The sequence below is a fragment of the Oryctolagus cuniculus genome, chromosome 6 (assembly GCF_964237555.1).
Source record: "Oryctolagus cuniculus chromosome 6, mOryCun1.1, whole genome shotgun sequence".
Lineage (NCBI taxonomy): Eukaryota > Metazoa > Chordata > Mammalia > Lagomorpha > Leporidae > Oryctolagus > Oryctolagus cuniculus.
The window spans coordinates 26895696-26918003 of NC_091437.1; the positions used below are offsets into that span (position 1 = coordinate 26895696).

At 44.1% G+C, this 22308-nt stretch overlaps 1 protein-coding gene across 3 annotated transcripts in view; it reads right to left on the minus strand.

The window, feature by feature from the left end:
• SIL1 (SIL1 nucleotide exchange factor) overlaps positions 1–22308 on the minus strand; it is a 276780-nt gene that overhangs the window by 200788 nt on the left and 53684 nt on the right. The window contains exon 2 of one of the 3 annotated variants that reach the window (XM_017341087.3): positions 14178–14230. The exons of the other annotated variants lie outside the window; for them this stretch is intronic. The gene's annotated coding sequence lies outside the window, so the exon portion shown is untranslated. The remainder of the gene's footprint in view (positions 1–14177; positions 14231–22308) is intronic. 3 annotated transcript variants of the gene reach the window in all.

A 22308-nucleotide genomic window follows, 5' to 3' on the forward strand; every position in this document is an offset into this window, starting at 1 on the left:
TATAAAATGTGGTGTGGTATATCATCACAATAGAATATTATTCAGCCAAAAAAAATGAAGCTCTCATACAAGCTACAACATGGATGGCCCTAGAAACTATTATGCTAAGTGAAATAAGACAGATATGAAAAGGGCAAATATTGTATAATTCCACTTACATCAAATATCTACAATAGGAAAATTCACATAGACAGAAAGCAGACTGGAGTCACCAGAAGCAATCAGTTACAGTAGGTAATGGAAAGTTATTGCTTAATGGGTACAGAGTTTCTGGTTGAGGTTTAAAAAAAAAAAAAAAAAACAGTAGTGGGGCAACAGTGTGGTGCAGTGAGTTAAATATCCCATGTCTGAGCAGAGGTTCGAGTCCCAACAGCTCCACTTCTGATACAGCTTCCTACTGATGTGCCTGGGAAAGCAGTGGAAAATGGTCTAAGTGCTAGGGCCCTGCCACCCATATGGGAGAGCCAGATGGTGTTCTGGGCTCCCTGCTTTGGCCTGGCCCAGCCCCAGCAATTGTAGTCATTTGGGGAATAAACTAGCAGATGGACAAACTCTTAATCTTTTCCCTCTGTGTGTCACCTGGCCTTTCAAAAAATAATTTTAAATAAATCTTTAAAAAGAAAGTAGGATAGTTGCACAACGTTGAAATACTAAACATATATATGCCACATGATTATATACTTTAAAAATGGTCACGAGAGTCAGCACTGTGGTATAGTAGGTTAAGCATCCACCTGTGGCACTGGCATCCTATGTGGGTGCCAGTTTGTGTCCCGGCTGCTCCACTTCCGATGAAGCTCCACACCATGGCCTGAGAAAGTAATAGAAAATGGCCCAAGTGTTTGGGCCCCTGCACCCACGTGGGAGACCAGGAAGAAGTTCCTGGCTTCAGACTGGCCCAGCTTGGGCCATTGCAGCCATTTTGGGGATGAACCAGCAGCTGGAAGACCTCTCTCTCTCTGTCTTTCCCTCCCTCTCTCTAATTCTGCCTCAGGTAAATAATCTTTTAAACAATAACAACAACAAAAAATGGTCAGAATGACAAACTTTTTGCTGTATTTATTCTAATACATGAAAAAATTACTAAACTATTAAAACTGTTCATAGGTTGGTAATTGCCAAAGCTGGACAACAGGTACGTGGGCACACTGTGCCATTCTCTCTTCTAAAAATTTTAAAAATAAAATATTTCAGTACTTTTTGACAGAAAGTTTTTTATCAAGGTAAAGAATAGGCTTTATCATGAATAGGTGTTAAATTTTCTCAAGTGTGCTTTCTCTTTCTATTGAGATGACCATATATTTTACCTCTACCCTATCAACATGGCACATTTTAGATGTACATTTTCTAATGTTAAACCACCCTCAAATTCTTAGGATAAGCCCAACTTGGTCAGATTATCACTTTCATATGCTGTTGGATTTTATCTGACATAGTCTATTGGTCTTTCATGTACTCCCATAATTCTCTGTACAGCTATCCCAATATCCAACAAACTGCATGGTAAATATGAAATCCCTGAGGTAGGGCTCTTCCTTCATTTACTGTTCTGTCCCTAACTAGGGCTGGATCCAACCCAGAGTGAGCACTCAAAGCATGGCTGATGAACAACTAAGTGAATGAATGATGGAGTTGAGATGAACAAGTGAGCAGACCAGAGTAGTGATACTTGGCCTGGCAGGCATGTAGGCCAGCTTTTTTCAGGCATGGAGACCTTCCGAAGGGCAGTCACCCCCGCCGCCCCCCCCCCCCACAGCAGCGGTGCCTGTTCTATCTGTGGACAAGCACTGTGTCAGCAGCTCTCTCTGTAAGCTGAACCCAGAGACTCTCACCTCCCTGCATCTCTCTTTATGCAGTCAACAACATCACAGAGCTCAGTGTCTACCTTCACCCAACAGCATGCAGCCCTCGTATCACAACTGACCCCAGTATTTAGATCCTATGCTGAGGTTGAGGGGGAATGCGGCTTTAGTTTCAAACTCAACGTGTTCTTCCCAATCTCAGAGTTTACTACCAACAATCAAAACGGCCTCATCCCAACCCTGATTGGCACAGCAAGAACCCATTCCATTAACAATTCACTGCATCAGCAGTAAAGAGGAGAGCAATCAGCAAAGGAAACAGCTGAATTATTTCAGCAGCTGTAAATTATGTGTTCTCTTCCCCTCCTCCAAGTCCACATCCAACTGTGCCCCACGCCTCCACACTGAACTTGGGTTTGTCAAGTATCTGTGTCAACTGCAGTAACCAAACTTGAGTTCAAGAAGCAATATTAAAAAGCACTAATTAACTGATATTTAAATAACTGTGTTTAAAGTCAACAAAATCACACTTTAACTTTAAACATCCCTAGTCTATTAGTTGCTTAATTAAGTTTCTTAAGATATTTGGACACTGACACAAAGCACAATGCCCTGGGGAGTGGTTCCCAGGCCCTGGCTGGCTGTGGAATAGGAGGGACTCAGATCCCTGGGAGGTACCAGGAGAGCCCTGGTTTTCTTCTAGAGTCTCCTAATGACGTAGTTTCTCCTCACAGCTCTGCTAGTCTCAATAGGGCAGCAAGAACATGACATATAAACACATTCTGAGCATGGAAAAGTGCCAAATCAGGCTACAATTTATGTTTTCAGTGTATTAAAAAAAAAAAAAAAAGGCACACATAAACCCCAGAGAGTTACTTTTCCCATCTGGTATCTTTTCTTCTGCAGAATGGTATATCACGAAACATTCAAACTTGTGTACGAGGGATACACAACAGGATTTGTGACAGCAGGTGGGGTCAGGGAGCCCTGCAAGACGCCACCAACCAAATCCCAGCCTGCCAGGAGTCACTAGCCTGCAACTGACAGGGGTACAGCTCAGCCAACAGCAGCATCCTGGGCTGGAACTTGCAAAGGGACTCTGGGTTCCAGTGAGTGAGCTTGTGATGGAGATGACAGTAGGACCCCAGAAAGTCTCTCCCACCACAGCAGGTTCCAAGGGGACAGCTTGCCAGCTAGCCTTCCCACCAAACCAGATTTGTTGAAAGGGAATAACATGCCAGCTACCTGCCTAGGTAAACATATCCTGGACACTGTCTGCCTCACTGCCTTCAGCCTGAGCACACTCAGCCAACCATCAGTAAGTATCTGGAGCTTACGTTTAGGGTAGCAGATGCGCTGAACCCAATCCCACTGGGTCACAAATAAGACAATATGGGTTTAAGAGCAACAAGGGTGTGAGTGATGCCAAGTGGCCCTCCCTTGCTCACTCTCACTGCAGGGAGCAGTTCACTCTAGTTCCTTCACAGAACCACCACCTCCTTTACTCAGCCCCTCCTTTCCTGCACCTTCCTGTGTTTTGCCTCATGGCCTTGCCCTTCTGCAAAGCAAAAGGCAATTCTTTCCAATTCTTCTATGCTGACTCTCACTGCTCAGAGACTCCTCTTGTGACAGCTCTCCCTAAGACACTGCAGCCACTGCTAAGACCAGGAGAAAACACTGGGCAGCGGAAGCCCGGTTAACATGACAGACTCACACCCTCAGTGGCAACCACTCCCATAAACAGAGAGCTGTGAGCCCTGGTTCCAGAAAAGCCAGATGTTTGGGTTGCTGCTCACGAAAACATGGAAAGCATCCAGAAAAACACAAGATCGCTGTGCCCACGCAGCCCAGACGTGCTGTTCACTTACTACCTGTGGTTCCACCCACACGAAAGCCATTTAAACTGAAGATGAGCAGTTAACAGTCATATCAATCTGGAAAAAATATATATTTTTGCAAAGACCTCACTCTCCCATAGAGAAGATCCTACCAAAAGGGCAAAAGTCTGTGCACAAAGAAAAGATTAAGAGCCCTCAAGCCCACTATGGAATATTCATCCAGTTGCTACTCCCTACACATTTAACTGGAAGATTATTCATCCCTCAATATTCATTTGTTGAGACATGCTGCATCTCAAATATGCACCAGGTGCTGAGGATACAAAGAACAGGTAAACAGGGTCTTGTCTTCCAAGAGCTTCCAGACAGGAGAGAGAGGATTAAATCAGCAGTACAGAGAGTACTGGGTTGAAAGAGCCTTGTCTGTGACAGGAGAGAACAAACAACTGCACAAGGAGAATGGGGTCAGGGAGGACTTCCTGGAGGAAGTGAGCTTTGAAAATTAAGAGGAAAAGGAGTTAGCCAAACACAAACAATAATAAAGGCATCCTAGGCAGAGGCAAGAGTGCTTTTAGAAGGCATGCAATGTGAAACTAGAAACATGCACTTATTTCAACAAATGTATGCTGGAGCAAAGGGCTATGGGGGTAAGGGGAATACCATCATGATACAGAATAACCTTCTTAAGTGAGATAAATAGGTTTCAGAGGCACAGATCATTGTACTATCTTAGCAAACTACAGAAATCTGTCTCATTTTCAGAACTGTCCTGTGGTGAGAGGGGAACTTAGGACAGAAAGAAATCTGTAAGCCTGCTACACAGCTCAGAGTGTAACCATGGTTTATGGACTCTCATGAACTCATCCCTTTGCCTTGCTGTTCAGTAGTTTGTTAGCCCTTGCCAACTCTTACCTTTTTTTTTTTTTTTAAAGATTTATTTATTTATTTATTTGAAAGTCAGAGTTACACAGAGAGAGGAGAGGCAGAGAGAGAGGTCTTCCATCCACTGGTTTACTCCCCAATTGGCCGCAAAGGCCAGAGCTGTGCCAATCTGAAGCCAGGAGCCAGGAGCTCCTTCCAGGTCTCCCACACAGGTACAGGGGCCCAAGGACTTGGGTCATCTTCTACTGCTTTCCCAGGCCATAGCTGGATTGAAAGTGGAGCAGCCGGGTTTCGAACCGGCACCCATATGGGATGCAGACACTTCAGGCCAGGGTGTTAAACAGCTGCACCACAGCACCAACCCCACCTTTTGTTTCTGTAAACACAAGGAGCCCTCAAAGAGAATGCAGAGTTGGACTACCTTTCCCATCCATGGTGGATCTCCCCTCTGTGGGCTAAGTGGATAACTTGAACAGGAAAGAAGCCTGAGACTCTATGTGTGGTGTTGGTGCCACATCACCCTAAGGGGTATGCCTACTAAATTCTCCTCTTGTGTGTTTCACACTCAGTAAGGCCAAAGCTGAGCTCCTGCTCATCCCACCACATGCTCAACCCTTTTCTAGAATCACCTAGCTCTACTGCACAAGCCAGAAACACAGAAGCTCTCACTGCCTCCCTCTCCTTCCCCACCTGCCCTTCCTCATCGACTGCTGTCAATTTGTTTGACTAAAGACCTCCCTTCCCCACGCTCCTGCTCACAGACTTCTCAGGTGAAGGCAACCTCCACAGGCTTTCAACAAGGCCAGGCCCGAACAGAGCCATGGAATGAGGAAGCATAAGGCACACAGCTATGATGAATCTCTTATTTGCTGGGCCCAGAGTTTCTGGGATTCCCAATACCCAGGCTCCTGAAACACTCTGAAAGGCTCTCCATAAATGCCATTTTTTCACCCTTCAGATGAAGTGAGGCACCACTACCATCTGGATATAGTTTGTATCCCCCAGAAGGTTCGTGTGTTGGTCCCCAGAATTACGATATTTAACAGGTGAAGCCTACTGGAAGGGCATCAGGTCACAGGGGAATGCCCTCAGAAGGAATTGATGCATAGGAACCCAGTGTCTGTCTGCTTCCTGTCTCATAATGTGGTCTCTGCCTTTCCCACGGACACCTGACATTATGATGCCACTGACAGGAGACCCTCACCAGAGCCTTGCTGATGTGTCACACTCTTCAACCTCCAGAACTGTAACCTAAATAAACCTTTTCCTCATGCAGTAATAAAAAGGATTAACATGGGGCCCATTCAATAGCAGCAGCAAGCTGAAGGCTGGGCTGCAGCGAAGGTTTGGTGTCCATGAGAATCCTCTGGAAACATCAATGCCTTGGGAACCTAGAGCCTGAAGACAGACCTATACTTACAGGAAACAAATCCAAGCAAGGTCAGCTGTGCTTCCCATGACCCTGCTCCGCTCATCCTACAGAGACCAATTACAGGGACAGCCACTGAACTGAAGAGTCTTCCAACTCTCTCTACAACCCTCCTTTGTCATACGGAAAACCATTTGGTGGAGCCATTTGTTCCCACCAAAGCAGGTGGAAGTAGGCAATTTTCAGGAGGATGATGTTGGTGTTGACAGTACCTTGGAAATCTATTTTCCAAAACAAAAGACAAAAAAAGGTAATGAAGAGGAAAAAAAGACCTGACTGTGCTTCAATGGGAGCCTTCCCTTCACTTCATTCCCTACAATTGGCCCTCACACCAGTCCAGATTGAATAAATTTATGTTGAATGAACAAATGGATGAAGAAATTAACAAATAGCAGGCTGAAAAACTAGAGGGAAGGGCAACAGGAGAGAAAGAAAATCCTACACAAAGCCATCCTTGTGGGGCAAGTATTTGGCATGGCAGTTAAGATATTACCTGGAACACCCGTATCTGAGTATATGAGTATCTGAGTGCCTGGGTTTGAGTCCCAGCTCTGCTTCTAATTCCAGCTTCCTGGTAATGTGCACTCTGGGAGGCAGCATATGATGGCTTAAATTCTTGGGTTTCTGCCAACCACATGGGAGGCCCAGATTGAGTTCTAGGCTCCTGGCTTTGGTCTGACCCAGCCCAGTTGTTGAAGGCATTTGAGGGATGAATCTATGAAAGATCTTTTCATCCGTTTAACAGCTTCTCTCTGCCTTTCAATTCATAATTCTTGTTTTTAAAAACTATCCTTTCATTTATTCTGACATCTCCAAGCACCCACCATGTATTGTGTACCTGTGCAAAGTGCTGGGAACATACTAATACTCTTGTGCACAAACTGTCAAAGGGCAGATGAAAAGCACTCTCCTGCATTTCCCTGGAATGCCCTCTTTCCAACGCTACTTTAACAGCACCTACTGTTTGCCTGACATGAAAGCCATGCCTAACGGTACATGCACGAATAAAAACTTCACTTTTCATTGTATCCAGGACTTTGGAGCCTTGTGGTTTCTTTTCAAAGGAAGAATAGCCCATTCATCTCCTTGATTAAAAATTGATTTAAATTGCCTTTCATTAGGTAAGTACAAGAGAAAAATATACAGATTCACAGAGATCCCTCACCCAGCAACAGGACTGTGAGGAGCTCCCGTGACTGCACGGTTGGGTCCCAACCCGCCACCGATGAAAAAAAATTTTTAAAGCTCACAACGTGGAGCTTAAGCTCCAGCCAAAAGGAATTATCTTCTCACGAGCGTCTCTGTCGGATTTTTGGTTAATGGAAAAAACTTTCAAAAGGAAAGGAAAAGAAACCCCAAGGATATTTAACATATAACTTAGAGTTTCTATATTTTTCAAATTCCCTTGCAGGGAGAGAAGGTAAAGAGGTCTTTATTTCTCAGTTCCAAAACTTTTCCCACTGATTTCACATTGTCATAGAGATTTTCAGTTTGTGGAGCACATGCAGCAAAGGTGCAGGCGCTCTGATTCGAAAGTGGGCAGAGCAATAGGAGGAGGAGCAGCAGCCCTGACCCCCACATGCTCAGCAGCACTACCTTGGGCTGCGAGTCTGAGATCAAACACCAGGGACTGAGCCTATAGCAGACAATGATCTCACTTCAGATCCCACAGTCATATGGAGCAAATGGGCAGAATTCACTGCAATGTCAAAGGTGCCTCAGGTGACAGATCAGCAAGTCACAAACAGACATCTTGATTAAACGTCAGAGGGACTAGTTCTATAGCCCGAGCATGAATTTGCTTGAAACCAACAGGCTGATTTTCCCCTGGGACCCTCAGAGTAAAAGCCAAATTCCACACCCAAATCCCAGATCCTCCACCATTCAACCAATGCCTGCAGTTTCATCTCTTTCCCTCTCCCTGTCTACAGTTGGCCTTATACTCATACAAAGTTTTTCCAGTGCTCTAAGGCATCTCATCTCCCACCTCCAGGCTTCTGCACGTCATTCCCTCTGCTTGGAAGGCAATTTCCCCTCCTCTTTATCTGACAAATTCGTACTCATCCTATAGGCTTTGGTTTAAAAGATACTTCCTCTTGGAGGCCTTCCCTAACCCAACAGCAGATTTGGAGATGCTGCCAGAACACAGCACCTATTTTGCCTTATTTTAGAGTTGTCCTTTCCCCTGTAAGGGCTTAAGCTTGGTAAGGACAGGGACCATGTCCACTCTGTATGCACACAGAACAGATCTAACAGTCCAACCAGCATGACGTTGAGGTAGAAAAGATGTCAAATACATTCTTAAAGGATCATTTACAATCAGTGACAGACTCACTTTTCAATTCTATACTGATTCAACCCTCCCCCAAATCGTTATGCACCTGCCAACCCATCCCTGCCCCAGTCCCTCACATTTCAGTTCTTAATGAATGGCTTACCCAAGCCTTAACCTTAAGCGTGTTCATCAGCCATATTGTACAGCCACGTGATGGGCCCAGGGTTAAGTAATGAAGAAACGAACATGCTTGAACCCTTCCTCTTGTCTTCAAGAAGAGGAATATAAATAGATATGATCACATATGCATAATATGACAGGTGGTGCAGAGAAGGCACATCAAAGGTCCACCATTCTTCTTCCCCACTACTTGAGCTGTCTGCTCTCTGTCCTCCTCATTCTCACAGACAGAAATTCTTACTGAGCTCTTTCCCTGGATACCTAGCCAGATAAGACTTGTCGAAGTTGAGCTCCCATTCTGTTACAGATTACTTCAAAGCCTTTCTGGCTTCTGCTGTCTAATCTTCTTCAGTTCCTTTTCCAAACATCTCACTCACTTGCATCCCTGCCTCTACCCTATCCTGAGCCAACTTGTCCAAATGAATGGTGTTACTGCCTCCTCCCTCAACTGTCTTGGATGATCACTTGGCATTTATAAAACATCTGCACTTACATAGAACATATGTAACAGTCTATGTCTACAATGAAGGAGAGATTCATAAGGCCAAAACACCAGAATTAAATGCAAGCTAAACTATCATGAATGCAGGTCTCTTCCTCTATTGCTTCCTCTTACAGATCCGAGAGTGAGGGCATTGTGGCGCTCAAGAGGATGTCGCCAACTGGGCTACATTTCCAGGAGCTTAAAGTGCCCCTCACTCATTAGCATCCAGGCACTGAACCCCTGGCCTGCCTCTGCAGCTTTGCTATCCAGCCACATATTCATGTAACCAACAAGTATTAAGCACCCCTCTGAGCACCCACAATGCAGTGCACTATGTCTGGTACTGATTAACATCTATGATTGAAGTACCAATAACAATGATACTCTCCTGTCTATTGTTCAGGAATATCCTTGTACAAAAAACAACCTGTGCCGGCGCCGCGGCTTACTAGGCTAATCCTCCGCCTAGCGGCGCCGGCACACCGGGTTCTAGTCCCGGTCGGGGCGCCGGATTCTGTCCCGGTTGCCCCTCTTCCAGGCCAGCCCTCTGCTGTGGCCAGGGAGTGCAGTGGAGGATGGCCCAGGTGCTTGGGCCCTGCACCCCATGGGAGACCAGGAAAAGCACCTGGCTCCTGGCTCCTGCCATCGGATCAGCGCGGTGCGCCGGCCGCAGCGCGCCGGCCACGGCAGCCATTGGAGGGTGAACCAACGGCAAAGGAAGACCTTTCTCTCTGTCTCTCTCTCTCACTGTCCACTCTGCCTGTCAAAAAAAAAAAAAAAAAAAAAACAACCTGTGATGTAGCCTGAGGTCAGGCTACATCTGAGTCCAGACCAAGGAGACTTTTGCCCAGTCAAGAAGATGCTAGCACGGCCTTCTCATCACCACACCAAGAGGGCCAGAGAACCTGGTGTTATAAAGCAACCTTTTAATCAAGAGACTTGTCTCCTTTAGTATAGATTTAGGGAAAATTTTTCTCAAGGAACCGGAAATAAATGGAGGGGAAGAAAAGAACAGAAATTAATGAACATAGTAATTATCCCCCAAAGTTGCAAATCAGAACAATTCCTCACTTGAAGACAAGTATGAAAAACAAGATTAAAATGCTTCAGGGATGTGTTCACAAAACAGCAGGTAATAGAATAGATAAAATGTATTTACAGTACCTCGCTGGGGACACGTACCTTTTGGCTAATAGCTATCAGATACTAACTACTGCTGTAAAAATAATATTCTTCCATCCTTCATTATGCAGTTACAATTATCCATGGGAAAGCATCAACATGGCAAACTATTCTGAATGGTAACTGGGAACAATTCCAGAGCCCAGGCTTATCCCTAAGTGGCTAGGCACAACTGGGTAAGAGCCAGGTTATAGCCCCTGTATTTATCTGCTCATGCTGCCATAACAAATACTAGAGTCCAGAGGCTTAAACAACAGTAATTTATTTCTCCACAACTCTGGAGAAATCCAAGATCAAGGTTACATGCAATTCAGTTTGTGGTGAAGACTAGCATCCCTGCTCACAAACAGCTGCCTTCTCAAAATATCCTAACACAGCCTTTCCTCAGTGTGCACATACATATACATATAGGAGAGGGAGAGCGGCAGGGACAGGTTAAATGACCTCAATGACCTCATTTAATCTTCATTATTTACTCCATATACAGCCGCACTTGGGGACAGGACTTCAACATATAAATGTGGTAGGGATACGTATAGTCCATACCACCCTCTACAGGGGGAGACCTGTTCCTAAAGACCAGCCCACTCACAATTAATGAAAACAGATGACTGGGTAAGACAGCGGCCTTGGGGCTACCATGCAGGGTGGAAGGCAAAGACCCTAGGGCAAAAGAGGCCATGTAGGCAGGATGGGGCACTGTCCCTGAAGAAATAAATTCTTAAGGAATGATTCCGCTCCCTTTCATAAAAGATGACTAAATAACAATATTGTAACATACATGTATGTATATAATAAAAATATTTATTGGGTAGGCATCAACTAAATACCTGCCAATTTTTTAATTTATTTATTTGAAAGGCAGAGCAACAGAGAGTGAGAATCAAAGAGAGATCATCATCTATTGATTCACTACCCATATGGCTGCAATAGCCAACTCTGGGCCAAGCCTAAGCGAGGAACCAGGAAATCCACTGAAGTATCCCATGTGGATGGCAGGGGCCCAAGTATCTGGGTCATCTTCTGCTGCCTTCTCAGGTAAATTACCAGGAAGGTAGACTGGAAGCACAACAGCCAGGATTCAAACTGGTGCTCCAATATGGGATGCTGGTGTTGCAAACAGCAGCTTGACCCACTACACCAATAAATCAGCCCCCCTTCCACCACTTCAACATATGTTAACATGTTTAGCATGCAAGATTTCCTTTTAAGTTTTTTTAAGAATTATTTATTCGAAAGGCAGAGTTACAGAGAGGCAGAAAAAGAGAAAGAGAGAGAGAGAGAAAGATCTTCCATCTGCTGGTTCACTCCCCAAATGGCTGCCACGGCCTGAGTGGGGTCGCTCCAAAGCCAGGAGCCTCCTCCAGGTCTCCCATGCAGGTACAGGGGTCCAAGGACTTGGGCCATCTTCCACTGCTTTCCCAGGGCATAGCAGAGAGCTAGATCAGAAGTGGAGTAGCCAGAGCTTGAACCTGCACCCATATGGGCTGCCAGCACTGCAGGCAGTGGCTTTACCCACTATGACAGCAGAGCACCAGCCACTCCTTTAAGTCTTATAGCAATTCAACATAGAAAATACTATCATTTTTATTTTACAAATAAGGAAATAAGCTCACATTAGTGAAAGTCATATGCCCAAGGTCACTGAGCATGGTAGGCAGAATAACTCCTTGAAGACACCCAGTCCTACTCCCTGGAACCTGTAAATGTTTCCTTATAAGGAAAAAACAACTTTGCTGATGTGGATCTTAGAATGATTATACTGGATTTACAAGTAGGCCATAAACACAATCACAAGTGCCCTTATTAAAAAAAAAAAAAAAAAAAAAAGGAAGGGCCAGCATTGTGGCATAACAGGTTAAGCTACCACCTGCAATGCTGGCATCTCATACGGGCACCCATTCAAGTCCTGGCTGTTGTATTTTCGATCCAGCTCCCTGCTAAAGTGCCTGGGAAAGTAGTCAAAGAAGGGAAGATGGGCCTAGCCCTTGTGTACCTGCACCCACGTGAGAGACATGGATGAACTCCTGGGTCCTGGCTTCAGCCTGGCCCAGCCCCAGATGTTGTGGCCATTTGGGCTATGAACCAGCAGATGGAAGACTTCTCCCTCCCTCCCTCCCTCCCTCTTCTCTCTAACTCTGTCCTTCAAATAAATAAAAATTTCTGTAAAAAAAATAAAGAGGGAGTGGGAGATTTGACATAGTCATTAAAAGAAGATGCCATCATGACAGAACAGAGAGAGATTTTAAGATGTTAGTCTTGAAAGTTAGAATGATGTGGTCACAAGCCAAGGAATGCTGGTAGCCCCAAGAAACTGGAAGAAATCAAGGAACAGATTGTGCCCTAGAACCTGTAGAAGAAGCACAGCTCTGCCAATACCTTGATTTCAGCGCAGTGATACTAATCGCAGACTTCTGGAATCCAAAACTACTAAAGAATAAATCTCTGTTGTTTTAGGCCATCAAACTACGCTAATCTAACACAGTGGCCACAGGAAACAAATACACTCAGGTAGCAGTGGCAAAGCCAGGCTCTAAATCCCAGTCCTTGTGACTCCAGGCCTGTACTCCAGAGCTCCATACCTTGCTCTTTTTCTGCACAAGGCCTTTCCAGTCACCCTCCACACAGTCTGACAGAGATCCCATCAGTCAGCACTGACAGCTCCCCAGCTGTACAAGCTTCAGACCAGTCTCTCCATTCTACCCAGACCCTGACAGCAAGAGCTTGAGAGAGGCTGAACGGACCTCTCAGTGTGTTCTAATTATCAGGGATGGAAAGAAAAAGCCTGGAACCCAGCATCTTCATGAGAAAGCAAATCAAACTGTCTAACAAAGGTTTTCAACTAATTTATTTGTTTGCACTTAACCATTTTCCAAATCAAGAAGCTCCTAACCTCTGCCACTCTGCTCCAATCAGCCCACGAAGTGTTATTTGTCACACAGACACACACAGGGAGGAATAGCAGCCGGAGCAGTTCGGTTTCTCCCCTGGCCCTTCACAAATGCTGCTGCTGATCACCATTTTATGACTTCCCAGGGGCATTGGCGAACAAATGAGCCACCCTGTGCCACTCTCTCAAAGCTTTCAGGTTGAGTACTGGTGTGAGCCAGCTTGTGTAGAGGTGCCTCCAGTTAACCAATCCTGGACTTAGCAAGCAAGCTAATAAATATATTGTCAGGACGAAGGTACAGCATCCCAAAATGTACTTTCTGAACCTATTTTGACAAGTACAGTTCAGCTTTATTTAGAATACTTCAGAGTACAGGTGGCCAAACAGAGTAGCATGCTTTGTAAAAACAAGAACTTCTTGGTAACAATGGACACTGTGGTAGCTGAGGGTTTTAAATCTTTGCTGAGGAGCCGCTGCAAAGAGTTTCATGTTCTAAGGGAAACAAACAGATCCGGGGATTTTCAAAGGGGAAGACTAGGAATTTACTAACCTAGTAAGATGATAGGTAACTCATTAAAGTACTCAGAGCTCTTCTACTGCTCATCTTGCTATATATTTTTTTCTCCTCTTCAACCTCATGCCCTTCTTTAAGGTTCTAGCAATTGTCTACCTCCTTTTTATATTGCCTATGGGGTTGATCCTAGTCCATTTTGTGCTGCATTAACAGAATACCCAAGACTGGATAATATACAAAAAAACAGAAATTCATTTATGGAGACTACGAAGTCCCAGATCTTGTGAGAGACTCACTGCTGTGTCACCACATTGAAGGCAGCATCACATGAGTGAAAAGCAGGGGGCCCAACTTGTCCTTTTATTGGGAACCTACTCTCGCAATAATAGTATTAATTACCTCTTAAAGTTACTCCTCTCAACACTGTTAAGTTTCCAATGCATGAATTTTGGGGAATAAATTCAAACCCTTTCAATTCAATTTTCCATCAGTATCCTGAAATAACCATTATTGTTAACATTTATATAGTACAACCATATGTCATATGTACCATCATTATCCCCCTATTACCCATGATGCAGCTCAGACTCAGAGATGTTAAGCCACCTTCCCAAGATCACAGAGCTAATCTATGGCACAGCCAGATTTAGCACATCAGACTCTAAAGCCCAACCTCTCAAACACAATATTGAATTTCTCACCTCCTGAATGAATTGGGTGTGGGGGAGTCTTACTATGGTCACCGGAGAAAGACCTTAATTAAAAAGAAAAAAAATCTCTTAAGCACTCAGAAGAGATAAATGTGCTCTTTGAACTACACAAAAAAATTTTCCATTCCTTATATCCTCAGAGAGAATTATCTGGAAAATAGGTATTTCACAGAAACCTTTGGTGAGGTGGGGGACAAATGAATCTAGAAATGAAGGCAAGCTTACCCCTTCTACAGTTGATCCCAATCCCCAGATTCAGCAGCACACCTGGACGTAGCCTCTCCCTGCTCCCTCTACCTGTCTGAATCCCAGCATGCTGTCACAAGCAAGAACATGGAAAGAATATAAGGGTCTCAAGCCTGGGAGAGAAAACCAACCAAGAATGCAAACAGAGAAGGAACAAGCAAGAAGAGCACAGAGCCCAAACTCCTATTCATTCTGTATCAGCAACTTACAATTTTTTAAGCTGCTTACTAAGAGGGTCTGGCTTCACATTAGTTTTCTTTGCTTAGTGTTAATTATTGCTTTAGTTCTCTTGGAATGGGCCCCCAAAGACATTGAAAAAATATAACTGAAAGGTGAACTTGTTCAATGAGAACTGCAGGAAGACTCCCTGACATCCTGCTCTAAGATGCTATTTTGTACCTTTATGGGGATAATACCCAAGAAGTAATCATGGTAAAGAATTCTCCATTTCTCCTGGCAACAGGGTTCATGGAGGCTGGAGGGCCAGGGGAAGGAAAGCTGGCCCTAAAAAAGAAAATGCTGGCCGGCGCCGCGGCTCACTAGGCTAATCCTCCGCCTAGCGGCGCCGGCACACCGGGTTCTAGTCCCGGTAGGGGCGCCGGATTCTGTCCCGGTTGCCCCTCTTCCAGGCCAGCCCTCTGCTGTGGCCAGGGAGTGCAGTGGAGGATGGCCCAGGTGCTTGGGCCCTGCACCCTATGGGAGACCAGGAAAAGCACCTGGCTCCTGGCTCCTGCCATCGGATCAGCGCGGTGCGCCGGCCGCAGCGCGCCAACCGCGGCGGCCATTGGAGGGTGAACCAACGGCAAAGGAAGACCTTTCTCTCTGTCTCTCTCTCTCACTGTCCACTCTGCCTGTCAAAAAAAAAAAAAAAAAAAAAAAAAAAAAAGAAAATGCTCCCATCTCCTCATTTAGCAGCACATGCACAGAATTGGCTCATCAACACTGCCCAGAGCTGTAGGCTAGCACCGCCAACAAATTCCAAAGCCACACGTCACGACATGATAGCATCCCTTCTGACAGAGGAAGGGCCAGCAGGACGGGGGAGGGGAAGAACTAGGGCAGCAAAGCAAGGGAACAGAGGAGAAATGTAAACGGTAAATTAGGGCCAGGAGTCCTGCTGCTTCTCCTGCCAGGAGCCGGCAAGGAAGGCCTGGATCAAGTTTCTCAGAGGTAAGACCATGAAAGGGGATGTTAAAATAAATTGAGAGAGAAAACGGAAAAAGATCAGAGGAGAAAAGGAAAGTCTTGCAGCACCAGGTTTGCAATTTGTCTGCTTTCAGAACTAAAGCTCAGAGTACCAGATTTTTTAAGGTTTATTTTAAGACCTTTGAGGTCTCGTTCAAAAAAAAAAAAAAAAAAGAGTCACTAATTCTATCTCTTTCGTCTTCAGAATTTTGCCACAATGGAGGGCACTTTCATGAAACAGAATGAGTTCCTCTTGGAGAAGAGTCTGTTCCTTAGAACAAAGCTGTGTTCATGCATGTGTGTGCCTGTGGTCTGAAAGCTGTTTTCACAGCAGTCCAGTCTTCTGTCACAGGCACAGATGAGAATATGGAGGCAGAGCTGGGAGGCCTGATCCACCAAATCTTTGGGAACCAGAAGGCTGGCAAAACAAAAGGGGATGTGAACTTGTTTACTTTTAACAGACAAGCACAAAACAAAACAAAACTTGATCTCAAAAAAATCTTCTTCTTAATAGGTTGCCTGCTTTGGCATCAGAGAAACTTAGGCCATCACCAGCCCTGAGGTCAGGAGCATTACCAGTTCGGGGACCCTTTGACTGATCGATCCACCTTTATAGGATACAGGCTCATGGATGATAGTCAAAATGGGATAGGAGCAGAACAATGCATTTTACCCATCCCAACCACATTTCTACTCACATACACACACACACACACACACACACACACACGTTATAGCCTGGGGAAGGGGAAGATGGAGCAAAAAATATTACCTACAACCCTAAGCAGACAACAGCTGTGAAAATTTCTGAAGAAAACACTCTTTTGAACAGGAATTGCAGAAACAACACAGGGGCCGGAAAACAGAACAAGTGAGAAAAGATTAAAGGAATCAGGATCATCGTTTAGCACAGAAAAGACTCAAGAGTGGCAGAAAAAGAAGTGAGAAGAGGCTTACTGATATCTGAGCCCAGAGAAAGCTGCTTGACAAAGCCACTCACTGCTCTACCAAAATGCCACCTTCTGGCCCCAGCGCCTTCATATACCCATCTTGCTGACTCAAAGCTGAAATTTTGCATTAAAAAAAAAAAAGAAAGAAAGAAAGAAAGAAGGCTTCATTAAAAGTGGACTTGTAGATAAGTTAGAAGACAAGTTCAGACTTATCCCAAATGGATAAAGGATAATCAGTAACTAAAGCCAGATTAGATATTTACTTCACAGTAGTAGCAAGAGTGACCAGATACCCTCAATTGGCCACAAGGCTAAGTCCTGCAAAGCAAGGAACTAAGTAAAGGACACAGCTAACATGGAGGCCACCCAACAAGCCTTCAGAATGAAGAATCAACACTCTCTAAGTCAGGTTAAGAAAACCATGTGCTTTGAGAAAAGGAAAAGGAGGAAACAGAGTAGGCTAGGAGAAGGGATACTAGAAATAAGAGGAAACAAGCACCAGCAGGGCGAGTTTTCAATAAACACAGCAACTCTTCAGGAATAAACACCAAGCTCTAACACCAACCCTTGCTCCAGATATCCTCTCTTGCTCATATCCACCCCCTGACAGTTTATGCTTGAAGAACCAGGTCTTAGAGCATCAATGACTTCTAGGACTCAAACATTTAAATGCTTTGCGAAAGTGGCTAGAGTCCTATCTCCTCCTCAATCCTGGGAACTTGGAGCACTTCCCTAACAGAGCAAAGAAAAAGGATTGCCCAGGCACCACCAGGTGGGCAAATTGGCACAAGGCTGCCGTCTACAATCTCTGCAGCAAGGTGACAGGTCCTGTGAAAGGGCAACAGTTAAACTGACCCAGAGTCTCCATCACACAGCCAATACTGGCCATGCAGAAACCAGACCACTGATGGAAAGAGAAGCACAATCCCCTCGGACTGCGCCATCTCTCACCCTGCCACCCACTCATATTTTGTGAATTTGTTTCTATCCAGCCACTGTCAATTTGTCAATTCTTGTCTAATGGTCTTGTCTAAGAACTTAGGTAGTATTGCAAAAAGTGTCAGTAGAAAATCAGAGTGAGATAAACTTGCCATGTCCTGTTGAGTTTTTGTGTTCGTTTTATTCCAAGCAAATGCACAAAAGCTTGCTTGCTTCCTTATAACAGAAAACCTAAAAATCAATGCTCAAAGTCCAGCAAACACAAACTCCCCTTTCCAATAACAAAATGCCAGGAAGAAAAAGAACCACATAAAATGAAGCAAAGAAAAACAGCCTCTCCCCAGAAGGTTCCAATTAATGGGAGCAAGGGAGGGTGGACACTTAATAAATAATAAACAAGAAAATCATCTTGATTTATTTAGAAAACAAGGCACTATGAACATGAACACCTACATTCCCATGTTCTAAGTAATAAAGACACACACTGTCATCACTATATTCCTAAAGTTGTGCTTATAAAATGCATGACATTTGTATTCCTTAAATAAAAGGTTTCTTTGGGGAAAAAAAAGAAAAAATAATTTTGTTAAGATTTTTTTAAAACTCATTCTTCCTATTTGTTTCTGTAGTATGGTTTTAGCTGCAGATATTCACTGTAAATTGCTTGCATTTAAGATACATAAACTTACAAATAAATGTAAACTTTGCAATAACAAAAAAATAAAAGCACACATTCTCATTCACAAGTTTATTCATTCAACAAATGTTGTTTGATCATATACTACTCCTATGTACCAGGTCCGATTCCTAGCACTGGGAATACATCTATGTACATGACAAATACTCAACAGATCCTATACTCATGGATCTTATATTCTAGAAGAGAAGAAAAATAGTCAACAAGAAGCAATGAAACAAGAAAAAAATAGATGACACTATGGTTTGTCCACAACAATACTTAAAACTTGGTTGCTAAAAAATGAAATAAAATAAAACCTAGTGGTCTATTTAACAATATTGAAAAGGGGAGGGACTTTCAAGAGGAGATTAGTTCATGTGGACTCCACCCTCATGAATGGATTAATGTAGTTCTCACAGGTCTGAGTTAGTTCGTTCTTTTAAATTTTATTTAAGGTATACAAATTTCAGCCAGTGCCACAGCTCAATAGGCTAATCCTCCACCTGCGGTGCCAGCAAACCGGGTTCTAGTCCCGGTTGGGGCACCAGATTCCGTCCTGGCTGCTTCTCTTCCAGTCCAGCTCTCTGCTGTGGCCCGGGAGTGCAGTGGAGGATGGCCCAGGTGCTTGGGCCCTGCACCCGCATGACAGACCAGGAGAAACACCTGGCTCCTGGCTTCGGATCAGCAGGGTGCCCCGGCCATAGCGCACCAGCCGCAGCGGCCATTGGGGGGGTGAACCAATGGAAAAGGAAGACCTTTCTCTCTCTCTCTCTCACTGTCCACTCTGCCTGTCAAAAAAATAAATAAATAAAAGGTATACAAATTTCATGCATATCATATACACAGATTCAGGAACACAGTGATATTTCCTACAATATCATACCTCCCGTCCATGCTCCCATCCTTCTTCCTCCTCATTTTCCTATTCCTACTTTTCATTTTTACTAACATTTATTTTCAGTTTACATTATAATCATAAGATTAACTCTACACTAAGTAAAGAGTTCAACAAATAGTATGAACAAAAAAACACTGTTCCTCAATAATAAAGACAAGGGCTGTAAACAATGATGCAATCTCAAAATTTCTATTTCACTTTAATACATTACAATTTAGGTTCTCTTTTAGTTAGCAAAGATCAGGGAAAACACCCAGTATCTGTATTTTTTGGACCAGCTTATTTCACTAAGTATAATGGTTTCCAATAGTATCCATTTTGTTGCAAAAGACAGGATTTCGTATTTGTTTTACCACTTAGTATTCCACAGTGTATATATAACATAATTTCTTTATCCAGTCATCAGTTGTTGGGTTGATTCCATATCTTAGCTATTGTGAATTGAGCTGCAATGAACACAGGGTACGGGGGGGGGGGGGGGGGGAGTACACATAAGTCCTTCATATGCTGACTTAATTGTTTGGGTAAATTCCCAGGAGTGGCATGGCTGGGTTATATGGTACACCTACTTTCATATTTCTTTTTTTTATAAAAAGCTTTAATAAATATAAATTTCATAGGTTCAACCCATCCTCCCACCCCCAAACTGTCCTACCTCCTACTCCCTCTCCCCTCCCATTCTTCATTAAGATTCTTTTTTAATCTTTTTATACAGAAGATCAACTCTATACTGAGTAAAGATTTCAACAGTTTGCACCCACACAGACACACAAAGTATAAAGTACTGTTTGAAGATTAGTTTTATCGTTAATTCTCATAGTACAACACATTAAGGACAGAGGTCCTACATCGGGAGCAAGTGGACAGTGACTCCTGTTAACAACTGACACTCTTATTTATGATGTCAGTGATCACCTAAGCTCTTGTCACGAGCTGCCAAGGCTATGAGTCCACAAACTCTTGTCGTTATTTAGACAGGGCCATAATCAAAGTGGAAGTTCTCTTCTCCCTTCAGAGTATCCTTCTTTGATAGCCCCTTCTGTCCACCAGGATCTCACTCACTCACAGATCTTTTATGTAGGTCATTTTTTGCCACAGTGTCATGGCTTTCCATGCCTGAAATGCTCTCACGAACTTTTTAGCCAGATCCGAATGCCTTAAGGGCTGATTCTGAGTAAAGAGTTCAACAAATAGTATGCTGTTTAGGGCATTTGACATTCTATGAGTCTGCTGTGTGGCCTGGATCCCATGTTGGATCACTCTCTCCTTTTAAATTCTACTATTATTACCCAGGAATTGGTCTTATTTATGTGATCCCCCTGAAACTTATTCCTATATTTATGATCAGTTATGCATTTAAAATGATCACTTTAACTAGTATGATGGTATTAATACCTGCCAACTTAATGGGGTTTGTAGTCCCATGGGAAGTTTTTAGCTTTACCCTTAGCTAACCCCTTACTTTGGGTAAGTCTAAGGGAATGTGCGCTGAACTGTACATCTCCATATTTCCACTCTTGTTAACAGGGATCAATTTTCAATTGGATTTAAACACCTAAGAATAATTCTGTGTTAAGTAAAGAGTTCAACCAATGGTATTAAGTAGAAAAAGAAAATACTAAAAAGAATAAAATAGTAAGCTGCTCCTCATCAGTCAGGACAAGGGCTGATCAAGTCATTGCTTCTAGGCCAGCGCCGTAGCTACTTGGTTAATCCTCTGCCTGCGGTGCCGGCATCCCATATGGGCACTGGGTTCTAGTCTTGGTTACTCCTCTTCCAGTCCAGTTCTCTGCTGTGGCCTGGGAGGGCAGTGGAGGATGGCCCAAGTGTTTGGGCCCCTGCACCCGATGGGACACCAGGAAGAAGCACCTGGCTCTTGGCTTTGGATGGGCACAGAGCCGACTGTAGCAGCCATTTGGGGAGTGAACCAACAGAAGGAAGACCTTTCTCTCTGTCTCTCTGTCTATAACTCTACCTGTCAAATTAAAAAAAAAAAAAAAGCCAATGCTTCTCATAGTATCAGTTTCACTTCTACAGGTTTCCTTTTAGGTGATCAGTTAGTTGGCACAGATCAGGGAGAACATATATTTGTCCCTTGGGGACTAGCTTACTTCACTCAGCATGATGTTTTCCAGATTCCTCCATTTTGTTGCAAATGACGGGGATTTCTTTTTTTTTTTTTTTTTTTTTTTTTTTTTTTTACCACTGGGTAGTATTCAATAGAGTATATATCTCATATTTTCTTATCCAGTCTTCCTTTGACAGACATTCAGGTTGATTCCATGTCTTAATTATTGTGAATTCAGCTGCAATAAACATGGAGGTGCAGATAGCTTTTTTTTTTTTTTTTGGACAGGAAAAGTGGACAGTGAGAGAGAGAGAGAAAAAGGTCTTCCTTTGCCGTTGGTTCACCCTCCAATGGCCACCGTGCTGCGGCCAGTGCACCGCACTGATCTGAAGCCAGGAGCCAGGTGCTTCTCCTGGTCTCCCATGCAGGTGCAGGGCCCAAGGACTTGGGCCTTCCTCCACTGTACTCCCGGGCCATAGCAGAGAGCTGACCTGGAAGAGAGGCAACCAGGACAGAATCCGGCGCCCTGACTGGGACTAGAACCCGGTGTGCCAGCGCCGCAGGTGGAGGATTAACCTATTGAGCCGTGGTGCCGGCTGCAGATGGCTATTTACCAATTTAATTTCCCTTGGGTAATTTCCAAGGAGTGGGATGGCTAGGTCATGTGGTAGGGCTATATTCAGATTTCTGAGGTATTTCCAAACTGTATTCCATAGTGGCTTACCATTTTACATTACCACCAACAGTGGATTAGTGTGCCTTTTTCCCCACATCCTCACCAGCATTTGTTGTTGATTTCTGTACGTAAGCCATTATAACCTGGGTGAGGTGAAACCTAATTGTGCTTTCAATTTGCATTTCCCTGACAACTAGTGATCCTGGACATTTTTTCATTTGTCTTTTGGTCACTTGGACTTCCTCTTTTCAAAAAATGTCTGTTTAATGGGGCCGGTGCTATGGCGCAGTGGATTAAAGCACTGGCCTGAAGTGTCAGCGTCCCATATGGGTGCCAGTTCTAGTCTTGGCCGCTCCTCTTCTGATTCAACTCTCTGCTGTGGCCTGGGAAAGCAGTAGAAGATGGCCCAAGTCTTTGAGCCCCTGCACCCACGTGGGAGACCTATAAGAAGCTCCTGGCTCCTGGCTTCAGATCAGCGCAG